The 15121-nt window shown below is 43.0% G+C and overlaps 1 protein-coding gene and 1 long non-coding RNA gene across 8 annotated transcripts in view; one reads left to right on the forward strand and one right to left on the reverse strand.

Annotated features, from left to right (window-relative positions):
- LOC145939027 (uncharacterized) overlaps positions 1–15121 on the forward strand; it is a 300920-nt gene that overhangs the window by 187293 nt on the left and 98506 nt on the right. The gene's annotated exons all lie outside the window — the stretch shown is intronic.
- Positions 365–1052, reverse strand: LOC145939033 (uncharacterized). The gene is made up of 2 exons (XR_014425775.1): positions 734–1052; positions 365–546 (listed from the first exon to the last, which is right to left on the reverse strand). It is a non-coding gene; the product is annotated as an uncharacterized LOC145939033 (long non-coding RNA).

Genomic DNA, 15121 nt, shown 5'->3' on the forward strand with positions numbered 1-15121 from the left:
TAATATGGAAGCCAATTATATAAATATTCTATAATTTATAATAGGCTTATTTATAATTTTATATCGTTTACATATGTGCAAGAATGGAATTATATATAAAATTAGAAGGTATTCTATTTTATTATGGACAATGCGCGAGATACTTATAATAAATTGACAGACTCAGCTATATCTAACTATTAATAAACAATATATACGTGTGTATTTAATCTAAACTTGGAAGTTTATAAAATAATTTAAAAAATATTTATAAATTTAAACGAGGCTTTTATCTTATCGAGTCTCATTTTATATCTGAACGCTTCTCTTATATATTTGTCATAATAACATTTTGAAATATGGAAAGAAGTAATGTGTTTATTAATAATATGAAATAAAAAACATGTATGTGTTATACGAGAAGATGGAGCGCGCCGTACCATGTAAGAAATTTTACCAATTATTTTACACGAATACGCCGAGTAATACTACCAAGACTATTCGTTGCACGACCGCGTCGCCGTTACTGTGTCCTCCCTGTTGCGCAACGAGCTGCAAAAGCCGGGTCTGTAAAACCAAAAAAAGAAAAAACCACGAATTGGGTCATTTCTTTTTTTTCCCGTCACCAACGACAAGCGGTGGTCGGGAGGCAGGCGGAAAATCCTTAATCCACCTCGGTCGCTCGGAATCTGGCGTGAACCCGTGCGAAAACAACGCCGAGGGGTGGATTATGATGATCGTGGAAACAACGTACCGGAGCGTTGTTCGTGTTCCCCGTTATGTGGATGGGCGGTTTCCCGGATGTATTGCACACCCAAGCGTGACCCATAACCGCGTCTCTTTCCTTCCAGTTCTCCCCCAACTGCGCGCGCGGATAGACAAATTAGTCCTCTTTCACCCTTATTCGAGGCTATAGGGGCTAAGAAGCTGAGCGTTTGTACCAATGGAGCTTATTTCGTCGCTAAGCTTCTGCGAGCTCTTGGTAACAGATCGTCTTATAATGACGACGAAGATACGAAATATGATCTCTGAAAATAACGATTGATTTTGATGAACGATTGAAAATAACGAGAGAGGGAGGGGACCTTGGATTGACCTCTGTCAAAGACAGTTTTCAACTTGATGGAAAGTAAGATATTTCTCCATCTCTCATGCAGAATTCAATTAAAAATTTGCCATTTTTCTCTTGAAATTAATAACGTAATGCTTTATCGTACAAGCGCGATCACGCTTCGATCTTTTTGAAACGGCGCGTGCGACCGCATCCGTGCTGCGGTAAGCTCACTACCCTATTTGAAAGTTGTCCGGCAGTGTTCAACTTGTTTGGCCCTATCGAGGCAAATCTCCCTCCGCCCACGTACGAAGGAACGGACACAATCTCTCTCGAGTACGCCGCACCGACGACCGCGGACACGAACTTCGATTTCGAGTACACAAGAGACATCGAGTACGCGTCTACCTAACGCCAATCCAGGTCAGAGTGTATTTTCTCGGTCGCACTCTGACGGCGGCAAACGAACCGCAGCGGCGCGCACGCCTCGAAATTCGCCAAGGCGAAACTTTCCCCTCCCCTTTCGACTTAATTGGCGGCTTTCTCGCACGGGGACCGTCTTTGACTTTCCTTTCAACGAGCGACGGGGCAAGTCCGAAACTCGCCAATGGTCAGTGGCGCGTAACAATGGTAAAGACTCCCGAAGTAACGAGCTGCGGTAAGCGAACTATCATCTCAAAGATATTGAAAGCACCGAAGGCTCTATAGTGAGGTATACTAATTTATTCGATGCATTTTATTTACGCGCATCTGTCGATACGATACTAAATCGATAATCTTTTTCTCCCTCTTTTTAGTTGAATATATATATAAATTCTAGCAACTTTGAATGTTTAATTGACTTGAGAATCTCCGCCAGTCGTATATTATTTGATAGAATGATATAAATGATATCTTAAGATTCTCCGTTTTCTTGCTACCATATTGTACTTTTTCCACATGGCGACGGATAATAACTTTAAACCACATGGAAGCCGGCCGATCAATCGTAGACTTGTTCTACTTCTCGATTTTTCAATTTATTGGAGATATTCCCAGTTTTGCGTGAAAATATCATGTAGACGCGGAAAACCAATAAAATCGCCTTATTTATTTTTTGTCACGGTAAATTCTTTCGAGTTCTTGAATGTGGTAACTAACTTAATTGGCGGCTTCGAGATGGCTGCGGACCGTCTTTGTGGATTGAAGTGGTGCGGGACCACGACACTTCAGAGGGTCGTGGACGGCAACTAAGAAGCTCGAAACTTGTTAATGACATGGGTGTTATGGGACAATGGCATAAAGACCATTGAGATTACGAGGGGACTACAAGATTTTGCATTTGATGCAAACGACCAATTAAGTTGTTGAAGGAACACGTTTTTTCTCTCTTTTTTTTTAATCGAGTGCTAAATGTATATGGAAAATAATTAAATTCGACAAACAAAATGTATTTAAGATGATTGGAAATAATTTATAAATTTCCGAACGAAATCTGAAATTGATTTTTCCTTAATTAACAAGAATATCGGGATATGAATTTTGTGAGCGATTGAAAATGTCAAAGATGAATTAAGGTTTAGAAGTGTAAATGAATGACTACATTAAATTCGATGCTAGATTTCGTTTTTAGACTTTGCACATATTTAACAAATGACAGCGAAATACAGTATGGTAGATTGATCTGCTCAGTAGGTATATAATTCCTCGATGCAAAGCCATGTTCGTTGGTCAGTGAAAACGATAAATCTAAATGCTTACCTGAATACCGCGTTACGGGAACTACCTGCACGTTTATGCGAGTCGCTATTATTTTGGAATATCAATGCGGCATTAAGCCGACTATAAACTGGAAGTAAATACGTTCCGCACTCTCTTAGCGAATAAAATCGTTTGGCTACAGGTGTCATTTCCGACAATTTGGCCGCTGTTATTTTGATTTACATCAAATTTTACCATCATTTCGAGGACATTGTGATTTGGCAAAACGAGAGAGTTCGTAGTATTCTCCAAATGAATATCAAAGCATTTAGGTGAGAGTGTATTTTTAGCTCAGATCCAAAAAATACTCCTCATTAGTACAACTTTAATTTCGGTTTGTAATAAAAAATGAGTCAAATAAAAAAAAACTATGCACGCAAAATAATTTGCCATGTGTTAAAAATAAAAAATAAGTTTGCAGTAATTGGCAATTTTTTTTAGATACATTTCAGTGTCACACGAAATGAAATTTTCAATCTTCACGCGCACGAGAAAACCAATACTATAATTTTGATTGCTACGCAGAATTGCGAGAAATTTACGCGCGCGACAATAGCGTATTAATTTTTTTTTTTTTGTTTGGTACAATGCACGCCCGTTATTTTGCTCATATCACAGCAATCTTGCTTTAAACTGTGACGCAAAAATTCGACGGATTTAGTTATATTCTTGTAATTCCTTTGAACGCGCGATGAATATTTGCTTTGAAGTAATCTGCAGCGGAAAAGGATACGCGCCCCCTGATATGAATAACCTTTCTCATCGAGACAGTCGAATGGGAGGAAATGGGAGAAAGAGAGAGAAGGGGAGAGCGAAAAAGAGAGTTAATTTTACGACGAGAAAAATGCGCGTTTACTGGCCGGTCGTGAGAAAGGGGCGAGTGCCCGAAGCGAAGCGCTGAATTCGTTTCTTGTCCCTGGCGCGAGTGGTTTTGTACCTTTGTAATAAAACTGCATTTCCATTTCCGCGTACAGCACGCGCGCGTTGAAATTAACGTTACGCGGAGACGGGCATTACGCGGAGTTTCCGGTTAATGGACCGTAACGTTTATATCTGGCTGCTCTTGGTAATTTATCGGCGACGCGATAAACGCACGATAAACGTTACCCAGCCATTGACACTGACGAATACACATCGATATGTACTCATACTTTGTACCCTTATACACACAAATTATATATAAATTATTTATACATATATAATTTGGGTGTTTTTGTAGAGACTATCCGAAAATCTGACTATATATCTATAAGATACAAGATAAAGTTTTTCCCTGCTCATCTACAGCGAGTACACGAGCCGAAAATCACGGTAAAGGACGACGTTCTGATCTACCTATCTCCCCGTACTTATTTCTCTCTTCCAACCTCGCAATAAGTTTCCCTCTGCCGAGGTTCTCGGCTGTGTTTGTGGACGAGAGCGCGAGGACGCTTTTACGGAGGCAGACATAATTTTCTACTTGCGCCGTGGTGTGTCGAGGCGGGTTCGGTGGATCATCCTTATCTGACCGCCTAGCAGATACGCACGTTCCTCGGCCGAGATAAGGCGTATCCGACGCGGTAGATTTTCGTAGATCGTATACCGTATCTTAGATTGTGTTTCAGCCTCTCTCTCTCTGATGCCGTCCCGCGAGACACCTGATTTAGTGCCATAATCGCCCGCGGATATTTGCCCTGTGTTGTAACGCGCCGAATGGATAAGCGTGCATATCATTTAAGGGCGCATTAATAATTCGCCCCGAGTCTCGCACGTGCCGGCATTGAACCGTAATTTCTAACTTCAATATAGTTATTGATATTAGATTTGTGATATCGATTCTATTGATTATATTCCTTTGTCGCGATATATATACGAAAAGTGATTCATAATATATCTTACTTTTGAATCTTGGAACATTTGATTAATTTGTCAAATAGAGTGTCACGAAAGATATATAATAGATGAGAATACCTTTTCAAGTGGTTACCTACATAACGGAGACGAGACATTGGACATATGACAATGTCGCATACCGATTTTCTCGGCTCGGTGCGTCGCAGCGACATTAAAAAGCCATAATCGTAAAATGTAAGTGTATCGTTTCGTTGTATCGTGAATCCGATCGTGGGCGGGAAGCTGTGTGACGGCGGGCGAAAGCGTTAAATTTTCATATTCGCTGTATCACGCGGGTGCATAAAGCGATTATATACGGTCGTCTTCTCTCCCCCTACCTCTCCGCGATCGCCTCTCTCGTTTCCGTAACGTAGAGAGGAGCACCACGTGGAAGGTTAATCAGAGTCAAGGCAAATAAGCGGAGCTACTATCCGCTCGGTAATTAGCGAGGTCCGTTAAAGTGGATTCCGACACCGGGGGATGCACACGCGCTTGCGCGCACCCACCCCGCGAGAAGGGTGCAAAAAAGGAGCGTCGCGACGACGATTAAAAGCCAGCCCGACGACGCGACCCCTCGTAGTGTCTCCCTCCTTCCCTCCTTCTCCTCTCCCGCTTCTTTTTCGCGTTATGTGCTCTTTGTCTCTAATAAAGCCGAAAACGTTTTGTCGGGCATTAAATTTGGACGTACGTCGCCGGGGAAATACATTTAAGGCGGCGGGATCGGTGATTAAAGCGGCGGGATTGTTTCCTAGCTGAAATTGACACCGCGAAATTTTTCGCTTTCCATCCGGTTTATCCAAAGGTTTATTTATATATCGATACTCTTCAATTATTATTAGCGTATACAGCTGGTATATAGGTATATATACGATAATGGTTTAACACATTATTATATTTGTAATAGTAATAATATTATTATTCAATACATCGCATTGTATTGCAATTTGTAGATTTATTTGATTGCTAAATCGAATCATGTTTGTGACACTGATGCAATTTATTGTTTATTTCGACGCTCAGTGTTATGCCTCTCTCGTTCCGGGAGGGGTGTTCGCTCATTAATTCGCGCGCCCTCACGTTCTCATTAACCTCTCTCCCCTTTCTATACTCGCATAAAACACTCGAGGCATTCGTGTTATCTCGTACGCTCTATCGAGCATCCTGCGAAATCTCACCTGCGCGGCGGTAGAGGAAGCGACGTGTCGAAGAAGAACAGAAGAGCGCGCATTCAAGCTGCGCGCTGTTATCGGGGGATGAAGAAAAAAAAAAAAAAAAAGAACGGTAAAGAGCGACGCGATTCCGCCGGAGCGGAATAACGTGCGGAGAGAAGGACGCGAGAGATGAGTGGGGAACGAGTAATGGCGGGGTAGAGGGATGGTGGATGGGAAAACCGGAGGCTCAGCCCCGACCGAGTTTTTTGGCGGCATTACCGATTTATATTTTACGCCGGATTTACCATCGGATGTGTATGTTTTTAATATCCTGGATGCACCCGCGTGCGCGTGCGCGCACGAGCGCATCGATGCATCTCGCTCGATGCCGAACGCTCAACGGAGCACGAATAGCTACCCCTTCATCCCCCTCTCGTTCATCTCCTCTTTCCTCTCATTTCTATCACAAATCCGCGATCTTTTATCCGCTTTCCTCTCGCTATCTTTTTCTCTCTGCCTCTTTCCGCTTTTCCTCTCACTCGCTCTTCTCACCAGTGCCTTTAACATTTTCGTGCTTGTTCCGCGGGTGTTTCCTCGCCTTTTCTCGCTTGCTCACTTCGTGATTCTTTAAAATCCTTTTCTTTGTGTTTCCTCGGCTATTCATTTTCCTGAGTAACACCATCCCCTTGACTGGCCTCTGGCGAGCGTTAATTTCGTTTTAGTGCGCTCCTATGCAACGCTACTACGCTGTGCCGTGACTTCGTCTGGCGGGTTAGTAAGTGCATCCCCACGTCATTTGTACTTCACTTAATTTCATTTTATGTATACACGAGATGTCCACCGGAGGTGTTTTTCGCTCGCGCTCTTTTTCACGTGCGAATTCTTTGACCAATTTACAAGTAATTTCTTTAAAATAATGAGACAACACACAATTTGGGATATATATACACACAGACGCGGCTTTTACGACCTGCGCAAAAATATCTGAGACGCTGCCAGGAGTCCTCGCGTCTCTTCAATTTCGGCATCAAAAAAAGGAAACGCCGAAAATACATTCCTTCCCGTTTCGCTTCTTTACTTTCTCTCACCGCGATAATTAAAGTATCGACCTCCCCGTGCGAAAGATATTTCCGTCTATTAATATCGCGGGACGAATTGAATATTCAACGCACGTTTCCTCCAACACGCATACGAATGCATCTCAGGGATGCAGGCGCCATGTAACATGTAAGAGCCGTAGAGAAGAGCGCGATTAAATACGGGCCGGCCCGACCGTTTGTGTACGCGATCAAACCTGTTTTTGTTCGTCTGGACCGTACACAGGGAGGGTTTTCTCGGCAGCTCCTCTCGTCGGGAGAAGACGAGAGATAGCACACGGTAGACGCGATGAGAAAGAAAGAAGCAAATAGAAGGAAAGAGAGAGAGAGAGAGAGAGAGTAAAGAGGGATGAGGAGGGCCAGGGTGGGATTGGCGGCAACGTGTTCCGAATAGTCGGCGCTTTGTATTTGCCCATTAATAGCGAACTACCATCTCTATGCCTAGTCGGCGCTGAGAAATTAGCGGAAGCGCTAATTGTGTTACGTAACCTAGTTAGCGATGTGTGCACTTGGCAATTCGAAGCGAAGATTCTCTCCCCTTTCTCTTCCACTACTCCCCGGCTACCCGTCTCCCTCGGGAGAAACGATCATCCCTGAGTGAACCTTGAACCCTCGTACCTTTTGCGTTCCAGCACGCGAGCTGCCTACCGAACGAGCTTTTTCGTCCTAATTACCTAATCGTTGCCGTGTTCCTCCACTGTTCTTCTCCCGTACATTCGGACGACTATTTCTTTCTCCCCCTCGTCGCGCATCGTGATGCACGATGCCAAGTCGGAGCGTCGCTTTGCATAATGCGTACTTACATGCGAAACTGTCCCCTCGATTTGAAAATAACAGTGCGAGTCCTTGAAAATAATATTACGAACTAATTTGAATGTTAAATTTTATTGTGTAGATCCACTAGCTTTTGTCGTAGACCGCGTATATGCGTATGAGAATTTTTTCTTGAGAATTTTTTCTTGAGAAAACGCGCTATTATACCGTTCGTTGTTCATCGCACTGCGTCATATTTTGCAAAGTGAAACGTGTCTTATGAGAGAGAGAGAGAATGAGAGAACAGCTATATAACCACGGCATCGCCGAGAGAATTCGCCGGCGGGCTATTTTCGCAGAAACGAGTTTGCTAGAGAAGTTGGCCTCCGCTCGCGAGAACATATGTAAACAATGCAACGCGCAAGCCGACGAACGGAAACGAAATGATATTTGCGCGAATTAATCTTTGTGAGATTGAAAACCCGGCACGTCTACATTATTTCCGAGCTTACGGAGCTCGCGGCTGAGAGGACAAGCCGAGAGAGATGTGTTGTGCGTTAAGAGAAGCTTCTACGAGAGCGAGAAGACGTAAAAGTTGTCATTCTAAGTTTGTGTAACACGATTTTTGACAGCGCGATATTTGGGGGGGGGGGTGGAAAGGGAGGCATATCTGCACGTAAGAATATTATACGATTATATCGGAATCGCGTGTCGTTTCGGAAATAGTTCGCGATAGCTGCAGTTGGGGAGTCGCAAACTCTATCTCAATTAAAACTGATGGTTCCATATTGTTCAAGCGGGAATGGTTCGTTTGCAATTTGCAGTGACACAACACGGTAAGTGCGGAGAGTATACGCAACCCCGTGTATATATGCGTACATGAAACTGGAGTACATAAACCGCATTCGCGAGCCAGTTTCACCGGTGCAACGCATCTAACGCTCCTCGATATTATTATTCCATCGACGAGGGGATGAAACGATCTTTGTACATTTTAATGCGAATGTGAAACCGCAAACGCTGTTCACTGCAGTCGCCCCTCTCCGCGATAAAAGAGAAATCTCTTAGTCTTCAATGTCACGGTTTATCTTTCAATGTCGCAATATTGAGACATCCCTGACATCCGCAGGAGCGATTCGCGTCGTGACACGATGTCAAGTGTCACGACGACGACGACGACGACGACGAACGAAGACGACAAGTGAATGGAGAGGAACTTTATCAGACTTCTTACGCGCATAGAACAGGTTTCCCCCTCAATGGCTTATCCTCTCAAACATCGTGACACAATGCCAATGCGACCTGTCGTTTCGACACCCCCTTCACCTTTCAATCTGGCGCACGATCAGCTGTTTTCGAGGGAGAAAAAAAAGAGAAACGGCGGGACGCTTTTTTCTTCAAGAGCCCGTTCGTCGGGATAGATTCATCTCCCTCGCCACGTGGCGAGAGATGATTCCCGGGGATACATCGTGTCGCGGGAATTCTTTCTACGAGTAAACGAGGTGACCCTGAGCATATCGAATACCAAATATCGGCCGATATGTCGCTCGTATCAGTCGTGAGAGATTGAAAATTCGGTGATCTGTTGGATGTTCGAAATCCTCGTCCCTATCACCAGTAGATCCTCTCTCGACATTTTTTTTTATGAACATGCACGTACGCATGCGCGCCCGTTGTAACCTACCCAAGAGATTGTCCCAATTTTTTTATCGTCGCGTTTTTATTCGGCGTTTTATCGCGAGTTTACGTCCCGGCGGAGTTTGATGGACTTTCGCGGCGTCGCTTTAACGCCTGTATCAATTTCAGCGAAATCAGTCGGTGCGAATCGTACGAGGAGAATTTTCTCCTCATGACATTCCGATGAAAAATTACAAAGTACTGCAAAATTTGTGAGGGAGTCTTGCTTTTATTTCATAGTTTTCTTTTTATTTGTTGTTTGCGATATTAAAGTAAATTCTTTACAGAATCTTGCCCGATTTATTGTTCGCGCGAAAACTCGGGGCGCAAAATTCTTTCTCTGTTCTGTCTCCCCCTTTTTCTTTAATAATAATCTACTTTTGCTAGTATTTTTTTTTTCCATAAAATATGGAGTGCAATGATAGCAAAGGAAAATCCAGCATGGATACGGTCGCAGAGAGACTGAGATTCGCAAGTGTACACAGCCTGGAGATTTGTCTCCCTAAATCTACTCTATGTAACTCTGCAGGCTCGAAAGCAGCTTGCTCTAGACAAATGGTATATAGTGTACAAAAAGAGGCAAAATATCTAGCTAGAGTACAAGAGAGTTTCCTCTACATAAATAATACTTTAAAAGAGACATGTACAATCTAATTAATTTCAAATAGATATTTATATATAAATAGATGTTACGTGTAAAACTCTGTATATTATACTTATACGTGTCATTTAAAAAAAATATGACGAGAAGAGAGTTTGCAGAATATTATAACGCGAAATTTCTTTCGCTCTTCTCTGTATTTTTCAATTTTAGTATATATTTTTTGAATTTTTTATATGCGCAGAATATATTTATGCAGAAGATACTCTGTTCATTATCAGTTTCTTATTCGTTTCCTAATATGTATGCATATTGCAGTTGAATGTTACGAATATGCGTATGTTACATTCGTCGCGCAGCAGTCTCTATTAAATTGTATTATATATATAAACTACGAACTTTTGTTGCCATATTATCTCCGTTTCTGCATACGCGGCGGCAACGGTAGTTGCATTTAGCAAAACATTATTAAGTCCATACTTATTCGCTTTAAAGTGGACCGAAGCGCGAGGCTTGCATTAAACACGTACGTACATTTGTGTTCCCGGTACCCTCGTAAACATCCTCGCTAAATTCTGCGCAGATACGGAGCACGAACTTTCGGTGCCGCATTCGGCTATAATATTCTACACATGCTGATTTCCATACGGCGTTGTAACGCGTAAGAGTTTTAATCGCATCCTCGCGAAGATAGTCGTACGCACTGCATACGTATCGAGCATATGTGTGTATGCATTTCCCGAGAGTGGGTCACAAGCCACACAGTGCATTTCTACCCGCGATGTAAATATATAAATATACATTGCATCATACGCGCGTGTGTAAGGGTGCATGCGTTGCACGTACAGCATAAATGTATAAACCAACCCTGGATATGCGATGCCAAGTTTTACAATGCGAGATATCGGCTGACTGGAAAATCGTTTGTTAAAAAAAACACATCATCTATCATAAATGGAAAATAATATCATTATATTTTTTGTGATTAATGTAATTGTAAAAACGAAAAAAAAAAAAAAAAATACGAACAAACTTGTTAAATATTCTACATTATATTCGTAATTTTAAAAATGGAAAAAATTATTAGAACAATACAAATCAATAATTTTTTAGTATTCACAAAAATGTAAATATAAATATAGCAAAATAATTAACGATAAGTACATAAACTTATAACAATTTGAGAATAAATTCAAAATACGCGTAAGCATCTATTTTGGAAAATATATATTAATTTGTGCGAGGAAGAAAAAAGAAAAGAAGTGTTTTAATTAAACTCGAACAAGAATCGACACCTTCGTTGCCCTTAGTTACGCGCATCGCGATACTCATCGGCCGCCGATCGATAAGTACGAAGTCACCAAACTGTCGACTTACTTGCGTAACAATTTAATCGGCGAACGTCCACCCACGCCTCCTCGTCGATAAGCTTTAACGGGAATGCCGGCGCCAGAATGCCCGCGTCGGCCGATGCCGACTAAGGGAAATCGTTGGCCGAAGAATCAAACGCGCCATTCGGCCCAAAGCGGGCTTTCAATAGAGGCGACGACCAAGAAGATTCTTACGGGCGATTTATTATGTGATTGCTCATTATTGTTTTACGGGGACCGGCGAGTTAGTCAGCGATTGAAGTACTCGAGAGAGGGTGTCGCGGAGAAGATAGGATAAAGGGGAGAGAGATGGGGTGTCAGCTCTCTCGAGAGGAGGCGGTAATAAAATCAAAGTATTGATAGCTGTCTCGAGGCCTCCCCGTTGATTCTTTTACTGGTAATCGAGTATAGATAAAACGAGGCATACAAAGAAAGAGGGAAAGAGAGAGAGAGAGAGAGAGAGAGGAAGAAAGACCGAGGAACTCAGAGGGCGAGTAATTACGCGTCATGGCAATGTGTAAATTCCGGTGCACATTGTTCATTCCAATCTCGTTTATGCGGCACGGCCAGCGAATTTTAATCGTGTCGCATCCGACATAGCCCTTTGTGTTTGACGTACAAGATGTAACACATCCGATGGCATGTAATCTACCTGCTGCTGCGCGTAGATGCGCCGCTTTAATTAGACGCTTTATTTTTCGCGTCGCGCAAGCATAAATAATTCTAATTCAAAATTTTATAAATATTCGTTCGTCAGATCTGAAATCTTATCATCCGTCCGCGACCCAATTAGATTTTCGGAATTTCGTTTTAACTTCGCATTTCAGCGACCTTTAGACCCGGGTTAATGAGAAAAATCGCGGAACGTAAAGGGTGCTTCGCTCTTTTTTTCTCTCTCTCCCTCTCGTAGTCGTAAGGGCTCCTCGTCGCGGAATTGCATTCACGCAGGTGAATCGTGAATCTTTTTGTGTTGTTGGTTGGAGAGAAAACGAGGGTTGAGAGGTCGCCTTCGTTCGATGAAGACAAGTCGCAAGCGACGTCTCGCGTGGCGGGAGACATCGATAGGTCGATAGATGACGACGGCTCGTGCCTCCACAAAACGCTTTGGGTTCCAGGCTAGGTATCAGTTTCCGCGAACTCGTTTGCATCGCCGGTAGAAAATATGTACAAACGATTTGCCCACAATGCCGGTATATATGTGTAGTATACGGTAAACGAGGTCGTGTAAGCCCCTGCAAGCTCTCGGCGGCCACCCCCACGATGGAAATAGAATTCTGCATGCCGGTACACTCAATCATCCCCCATCCAATCTATTTCTTCTTTAGTGCCCTTTCGTTTCTTGCGTGTCGGAAATATTCTTCCACGCGAAAGCAGCGTTTCTCGATCTCTGCGCGTTGAAAACATCGTTATTTCGCAATTATAAACATCTTTGCGCGCGTGTGTTTGAACGAATTTTGACAGTTTGGAAGACAATTGCTTCCTTGCGCATGTCTCTATTTCTCGCATATTTTACAAACATCCGGGCTATGTAATATTATAAAGAATTGATCGAATTATTTTTGGAAAACGCACACCAATTATCTTCCACTTAATTAATCCTCCTTAATAATTCCTCTTTTATTTTACTTCCGACATTTATGTCGGATATATCGCGTTTTTCGAAAAAAAGGCTGATACAAACATACGAAACGCAATTTCCGCGTCGGGACAATAAATACCGAACAGTGGCGCGATACGGTTGAAATGGAGCGGAAAAGGGCGTCACTCCTCTCGTGAACTAATAAATATTCCGATAGCGGTCTTTATAAGCGGATAAACATCTCGATAATTCTTCTCGAGGATATATACGGGTCGGGACGAAGACGGGATGCGCCAATACAATGCAAGAGGAAAGCCTCTTTAGCCGCTTTCGACGAGCCTCGATATCTTCCAATGTCATCCGCAATTCCTTAAAGCTCGGTCATGGGTTTGATGTTCAGAATTGAATATACTCGCTTCTTTACACGAATGGATAATTCTTCGTTTGATCGTAAAATTTGGAAAATACTAACAAAACGCTTGTATTCAAAGTTGCCCCACCCTTTATAAAACTTCGTGAATTGACACATTAAAACGGACACGATAAATATGCTGTAAAATATTTTTGAATATTCGAGAAATGTTGAAAGCGCTTTATTGAATTGTAGATTTTTTCAATTAAAAAAAATATATGTATTATTTCTAAAAATAATACATTTTGATCTTTATTATATGCTTTTTTTTAAACGCGACATCTATCCATTTTTTGATCGCTGAACGGATTATTTAAACGTGAACAAAAAGATTGGCACGAGAAATTGTATCATTATTTAATCCGCAGTTAACGTTAAATTAAAAATACAAATTTTTGTCGAATTCCGTCCATTACGTGATGATAAGGAATGCCGTAATCAGCGTTTTATATTGACGCAAATGCACCGGCGCGGTGCAGACATCAACACAATGGAACGCGGAATGCTCTTTGTTGTCATCGCCGTCGTCCCGCGGATAATCTCCACGACTTCTCTGTCTCCGCTCAACAGTCCGCGTCCAGGATCATCCACTCGTCTTTTGATCTCGATGGACGTCACTCCACGGCGTCCCATTCAACGGGCTGCACCTCGACGTCAGTCGAGCCGAAGCTTTTCCTTCATCTCCATCAGTCGCCCGCCCTATTCATCTTTCGGGAACGGAGTGTTCTTGAGATATTATTTCATTTAGCTTGCGCCGAACGCAAAAATACTACATCAGCAATATCCGCAGCACGCGGCGCATATCGTCTTATTCCCTTTCACCGCCGTCGCTCATCAAGGAACGCTGCGTCGCTACTCGTTCATCAATCAAGCGCTGCGCCGCACTCGCCGATAAATTTCTGCGCGTAATTTATTAAAAGAAATGCAGGCTGCATTGCGGAAAATTGCAGTTCGCGTAAAACTCTCCCCCTTCCTCCCCTGAATTCGCTCGATTTCATGAATGCGAGCCGGATCTTGTGATGGCGATGATATCCTGACGATATCGACCACCAAACGTGTGTGTAGAGGTACGTCAACCGAAAAAGCGAGTTTCTCGCTCGTCCGCGGAACAATGCGTCTCCGCGAAATGATTCAAATTGGCAAAATTATCGGCGTTTTATTGCCGAAGCTCGAATTCGCGGCTCGTCGATCGTCGTCGGATTGTGCAGCTTACGGTCGATTTTAACGATCCGCTGGAACAGCTGCGGCAAATCGAGCTTTCTCGCGGCTAGGATTCCAACCGTCCTACTACAACGGCGGTAGGATGGTCGAAGGATACGCGAGGGAAAGGGAGAGAGGATAAATGTTGGAAAGAGGCAAACAGATGTAAGAGAGAGAGCGAGAGAGAGAGAGAAAGGATAGTCGGAAGCTTAAAGCTTGCCCCTGGACTTCGCCTCGATGCCAGGATCGGTAAAGTTCTCATCTCACGTTTATAAGTAGTCGATGTACGTGTGCAAGTCGGATGATGGTACGTAGGTGTGTATGTGCAAGAAAGTGCGCGCGCGCGCACAGACCTGAGTGTGCTCTGTCCCCAGCTGCCGAGAGATAACATCCAATTTGCGCGCAAACCGCCGGATTTCGTGTGGGGCAGATCCTCGACTCGCTTGCTCCGCGGCTCATCTCGTCTGCCTCTATCTTCTCCTCCTTCTTCTTTTTCTTCTTTTCTTTTTTCTGTCTCTCTCTTTTTCACGCGTTCCAACGATCGTTGATTCAGTTCCTTATCATTTACTTTATCGTACAATAGCGCGATAAATATATACTTTTCGTTTTAATCATAAGATTTTAAATATTTTCTGGACT

Source organism: Prenolepis imparis, unplaced genomic scaffold (genome assembly GCF_030444845.1).
Source record: "Prenolepis imparis isolate NDT839.2.m4 unplaced genomic scaffold, iyPreImpa1.0 SCAF_7, whole genome shotgun sequence".
In the NCBI taxonomy this organism is placed as follows: domain Eukaryota; kingdom Metazoa; phylum Arthropoda; class Insecta; order Hymenoptera; family Formicidae; genus Prenolepis; species Prenolepis imparis.